General features: G+C 37.0%; 1 protein-coding gene across 3 annotated transcripts in view; it reads right to left on the bottom strand.

The window, feature by feature from the left end:
• TMEM196 (transmembrane protein 196) overlaps positions 1-6,262 on the bottom strand; it is a 301,366-nt gene that overhangs the window by 5,881 nt on the left and 289,223 nt on the right. For all 3 annotated transcript variants that reach the window (XR_013829718.1, XR_013829719.1, XR_013829720.1), the window contains 2 exons: positions 5,991-6,060; positions 1,735-1,912 (listed from right to left, as the gene is read on the bottom strand). The gene's annotated coding sequence lies outside the window, so the exon portion shown is untranslated. The remainder of the gene's footprint in view (positions 1-1,734; positions 1,913-5,990; positions 6,061-6,262) is intronic.

Below are 6,262 nucleotides of genomic sequence, written 5' to 3'. Positions count from 1 at the left end.
AATATATTTTGTGCAGAGAACCCAATCCTAAAAAACAGCCCAGATGCCTCAGACGCCAACACTTCTTAAAACGAAACCATCATCCCTCTCCAGCCCAGCTTCTCTTCTCATTCTGTATCACTAATTCAGGAAATCATACCACCACTTTCCAAATGGCTCGGTCTGTCATCCCAAGGGCCTCTCTTGTACCCCCAAACGTCACACCAGCCCCAAGGCCTGTGGGACACAAAGCCGAAACATCACTCTGTTCGTACCTTTCTTTCCGGCCTTGCATCCGAAACTTCAGTATTGCCTGTGGAAGCTTAGTTTTATGGTGAAGATACTCTGGAGCAGCCATGTCTCCATGAACTTGCCCTGTTTAAAGCCTCACACAGGCACCCCATTTCCCTCAGGACGACACAGACTCCTTAATCCGGCTCTTAAATTACCAAACCATTTTAAAATTTGCGCCCAGTATTTTCATTTACCACTCCTCACTTTACACTAGCTGCTAGCCCCAGCATGCTCAGTGAGCCACTCAGCCCACCTTCTGCCCCTCCCCACTCCCTCTCCCCTCCCCTCCCTTCCTCCCACCCCCCAAATCTTCCTCTCCCTTTCTCTTCAGTCTTATGCTATTCCTTCTATCTGGGAATAGGGCAGCTTCTCTCACATGGGAAAATTCTACTCCTGTGTCAAATTTTAGCTCAGATATATACCCTTTTCCTCTGAGTAGTTTACTACCACCCTACTTCTCTTCCCCACCTAATGATAAGGTAGTTCCCCCATCTTTGTAAATTACCACCATCAAACACTGGTTTTATATTAATTTTATGTTAATTGCCTGTTTGTCTCCCCTCCCCCCCTTCCTTACCTAAACTCCAAGGTCACTAAGGCTGGGACCATGATATCAGTCTAGTTCACCACTGCAACCCCCATATGACTCAAAAATAAAATAAAGATGAAATAAAATTCACATTTTATGGCAAGACAAGAAAAATTTAAATGTAAGAATTTTCTCTGCTGATTTGGGCCTCCTCCCTCCCCGTTACTGTGTATTGTGCATCTGCAGACCTCCTTAGGAGATAACCTTCCTTCTTCATCCTGTAAGGGGTCAAGATGATCACTACTCACTTTGTTAAGTGCCTATCTGGATTGTATAATCTGCTGATGCCTCATGTGATGTATAACGCTTTGTCTCAAAAACTTGTATAAGTGTGCTTTGCCATCTAACGGGCAGAACAGTTCTCAAAACTTTCTGAAAAGCCATCTCCCAGGTTATAAACCTCAGGTTGGCTCGAATAAAATTTTCCATTTCTTGCTTAGATCAACAATTGATTAAATTTTTTGTCAAAACAATGCATCTTAAATGAATGAATAAAATAACAGGTGATAAAGAGCTTTGAGTCTAAGTTAGGAAGTAGTATCTAGACATAAATATGTAACATGTATTAGACTGCATAAGTGCCAAGAGAAATGTATATCAATTAGTGGTATGAGTACTAACACCCTCCCACGTCCCCTAGGTACTGTGAAAAAACTCTCTCTATAGCTGTTTTCCACTTGTAAAATAGGGATAATAATACTTGCCCTGCCTACTACAGAGATGATAAAAGGTTCAAATAAGTAAAAAGCATCTTCTTTAGTATTCTTTAATTGACTTCAAATTTAGCAAGAGATGAGAATTGGAAGAAACCGCTCCCAAAGCCCAATGGTGAACCTGTTAAGTCCATAAATGGGAAATGTAACAGACTTTACCTGGATTTTGTTGCAAAGCCCTGCAGCAGTCCTGTGCTGGACCCCTTTGTTCAGTGTTCTCAAACTTGGCTGAACATCAAAATCCCCTGAGGAGCTTTAACTTCTCCTGATGCCTAGAGGGCACTCCAGACCAATTAAATCAAAACCTCTCCTTGGAGTCAAGATGCATCTAGGCTGTCTGCAGGTGATAAAACATGAATGAAAACAATTTGTCCCAACACAATTTAGTAAAAAACAAGCTGGACATCAGGACAATTCAGTCAAAACAAAACTTACCTGAAATCAATTACTCCAGTAATGATTATACACAAATTTAAAATATGAAGTAGTTTTGTAACGTAACTCTTTGGATGTTCAAAGGCAATTTGCTTGTTTGATTTTGAGAACTGTTTTCTACTTTTTAATCTTTTAAATCTGGTTTGATTGTTAGCCACTATTCACTCTGCATGATTTCAAAGAGTGAAAGGGTGATTCAGCCTGTGTGTAAATGTTCAACATTATGGAGTGACTTTCCCAAATTAACCTATTCCACCTACCACTCCAGGGAAGAAGAAAACAGAAATACAATGAGATCCCTCCTACCTATCTCCCATCCCACACACATACACAAAGTTTATTTCATTGTGACCTATATTCAGTCTGCACCATTTCCTTTTTCTCTAAAATTTGATCAAAGTGTAATAGGAAGTCAGGCAACGATGGTCCCTGTCTCATGAAAAGCCCTGTCAAGCCAAAGGCAAGTCTGTGCTAGGAAAATCCCCTTTTTTTCAAGAAGAGAAGAGGTTAGAAATGACTTTGACCTCATGTCCACTGACCCCAAAGAAAGAGAGAAAAGTGTTCCTTTAACTTGCTATACTTTTTTTTTTAACCACTGATCCTTCCCTCCCCAACATGCACACACATACACTGTATTATGTTAGTCTGTTTCTATTTCTTTCAATCAAAGAATCCCTGGAGCAATATAAATACACGATGATTGGTGGTTTGGCCAAAATAAATTACAAAGTAATTTGAGTTGTATGCTTTGATTTTTCCAGGAAATATGCACACTTATGTGATTAGAAAAGAATATGGATATATAAATACCGTGTATTAATATTAGTTATCTCTTGAGGGTGGGTTGGTTTGTGGCTTTTTTCCCTTTGAGCGAATTTTCATATTATATTGAGTGTGCATTGTTTTATACTAAAAATAAAAAATCAGAAAATCAGCAAAAGGATTCCCGTTATTGAAGATTTTACAATTTCCTACTGACAAATTTGCAATTTCATTTGTCAGTAGGAAAAATTAAAATAGCTTCAATACAAACTAGCTGTTTGAAATAAATGTGTTCAGTTTGGGAAAGAGTTGTATCTTAGTTGTTCAATAAATTGTGAAATACAGTGCTTTTGGGGAAAATACATGTATAAAATTTACCTAATGGGTTTTGGAAATGAAGAAACAAAACACAAAAATCTGAACACAATATATACCAACCATGCAGACTACTTGTAATTCACAAATGTGTCAGCAGATGGCAAACATGAGCTTTAAATTTATAAAGTTTTGCTTTAGCACAAAGTACCGTAGGAATGGCAAAAACCAAGGCAACTATTTATTGACAGCTGTTTTTTTGTTTTTTTTTTTTTACCTATAATCCTTCAATAAAGGACATAGGATCAAGTTTTGACTCTGAAAGCCCTTCCTACTGGCTTCTTAGATTGTTGAACTAACAGATGTACACCGTGCTTGCACTGAAGAAAAAGAAATAATAAAGCACACTGCATTACATTTTATTGGATGTAATAGACTTTATATTTTGCAAGCTATGGCTATTGCTGAAAATACATAGAAATGAAATTATTCAAATGTATCTGTCTATAAGTTAAGACCTGACTGCTTTAATGAGGTTATATTTTATTGGTGGTCCTCAAAGTCAGGTCCCTGGACCAGCAACAGCTGCATCACCTGGGAAGTAGTTAGAAGTGCAGATTCTTAGGCCCCACCCAGGCTTACTAAATCACACCTCTGGGATGGAGCCCAGCAATACATTTTACCAAGTGCTCTAAGTGATTATAACACCCGCTGAATTTTGAGAACCAGGGGCTGTAAAGAGGCTTGAAATACAGAAGAGAGGCTCTGAATTTATTATTTCTGTTCAGGTATAACTGATGTAAATAGTGATAATCAACAATGTAGTTAATTACTTCTTTCATATGGTTTAGTGTTCAAACACAATAAAGTCTTTAAAATAAGGAACATAAAATAGTACCCAATTTACATTGACTCAGAAGGGTAGAAGCCATTACCTAATTTCCATGCATTTCTTATACTGAAAGAAGAACTTCAGTTTACGTTCCCCTTTGCATTATACTGAAAGGGATAACATTATGGTAAATTTTGCATTACAACCTATCTATTGAAACAAAATCAAACTAAGTCAAAATAGGATTATTTCCAAGGAGTAGAGAACAATCTTCATGAAAGAAAACAGTCCTCTACAAAATATGTGTTATTCTTATTGTATTAACACACGTATATGTTATGTTTTCTCTAAGGCATAGTCAAATCCTCCTGCAATTCTTCTGTCACTGAAATAAGAGGCACAGCCATTTTAAATTAACAACAAATACACCCGGACACACTTCCATTTGTAAAAAAGAGAAAGTGTACAAAAATTGTTTATCTAATGTGATAATTTTATCTTAAACACTACTATGTTTCAGTTATCATACTATTTTAATATTTTTATTAATTCAAAATTTCTCAAAGGATACATAAATTGACAGTTCCCATGAAGAGTCAGTGTTTACTCAACTTCTTCAGTATAGAGGCAACCTTTTCTCTCATCTTTAATATATAAATACAGTTTTCACACAGTTTTAATAAATAGACTATTGGTAAATCACATTAGGTGCTTATGAGGGTAATAACAAGGGCAAAAATCTTAAGTATTCATTGTATTTTAACTCCCTAGATAGGTAATTATTTGTGTCTGACTTCCGTGGTAACCAGATATAATAGTGTTGAAACATCCTGATCTTTATGCTTAGATTTTATCTCATGGCCATAGTTCAGATGTTCTGACTATTACCTAGGAATGTGTGCGTTAGAGTTCTCTCTCTTTCTCTCTCTACATGTATATATACGTGTGTGTGTGTGTATTTGTTTAAACCTGAACTTTAAAATATGGACTTAGGTAAAATCATAAAATCATATCCACCTGAGGTTGCAAGTATCTACCTAAGTATCTATCAGTCATTACCAGGAAGGCAACTGCACAGCCCTTTTGGATGAAAGATTCTAGGTGAAAAGGATTGGCTTAAATAATAAATTTCATTTGGGGTATGTGTTTGTGTATGTGGGTGTACACGTGTAGCTGTATGCATTGGTGATGGTTGGAAAGAGGTTAAGAAGGTATCAGAAGGGTTGGGTTACTTTCTGAGGATTTGGTGCCATCTTTATATAACTCCCTGTCCTTTGATGAAAACTAGGGCCAGTATTTTTCCTAAGGCCCTATATTCTTCTCAAGTAGATATCTCTGCAACAGAGTTTCAACACCCCTCTTTCAAGGTTTTCAAATCCGAGGAATCTGGCCAATAAAATTAAACATGGTGCTTGCAGGGGTGTCTATGGAAATTCTCATCTACTTCCATCTGTCTTTAGCTCACTGCAGAACAAAAAGAGAACACTGTTTCCTTTTCTGTTTTTTGAATATTACTTTAAAGCTGTAGTTTAATAAACCACTTGCTGGCTGCAGAGTTCGTGTAGGTGTGAACTCGCAGATCTTTGACATTAAATATATTCCAAAGAACGTGGTATGGAAAGTTTGAGAGTGGAAAGCAGATAAACATGGAGTTTAGACATGGTGCATTTTGACCTAGAATTTACTCTCAAGTAATTACACAGAATGCATACTAATGGATCATATTCTCCACTTCCTCTTATGGCTACAAGATGCTCTTAATACTTTTATGCTTCGGAAATGATTGCAATAATGAATTTATCTTTATCCAGTGGCAAAATGGACTTTCTCACTTGTGAAAGAATGCAACAGTGTGCAGAATTTACAAGGGAAGACACTACATAAAAGGCACATTGGTCAGTCAAATAAAACTCTGGAACTCCGAAATTCACACTGAAATGGGTATTTCTGGGTGAGGAGGACCAATGACTAAACGAAAGCAACTCTATCCCCTTGTGTCTCACTTTCCCATGACATTTCTTAGTGTGATTCCTGCTGTCATGCACCGTACCGGCTTTAGAATGATACTTACTGACAGTGTTATCTCTGCTTGAATAAAACCTCTTCATCTGATGTTTTTTGGTGCAGGTGAGTAGGCTAAACTAGAGATTTAAAAGAAGAAAAAGACATAGATACTACAAGAAATGAACAGATCTAATGTATAAAAGCAGAATTTTGTTCATTAAAAAATTAGTTTTCTTTATAGCTTACTGGTCCAATCCCCTTATGAAGCCCAAAGACACATGTACCCCAATGTTCACTGAAGCACTATTTACAATAGCCAGGACATGGAAGCAACCTAAA

The sequence above is a fragment of the Stenella coeruleoalba genome (genome assembly GCF_951394435.1).
Source record: "Stenella coeruleoalba genome assembly, chromosome: 9".
Lineage (NCBI taxonomy): Eukaryota > Metazoa > Chordata > Mammalia > Artiodactyla > Delphinidae > Stenella > Stenella coeruleoalba.
The sequence above is the reverse complement of the archived record's forward strand: the minus strand, read 5'-3'. Positions and strand labels throughout refer to the sequence as shown.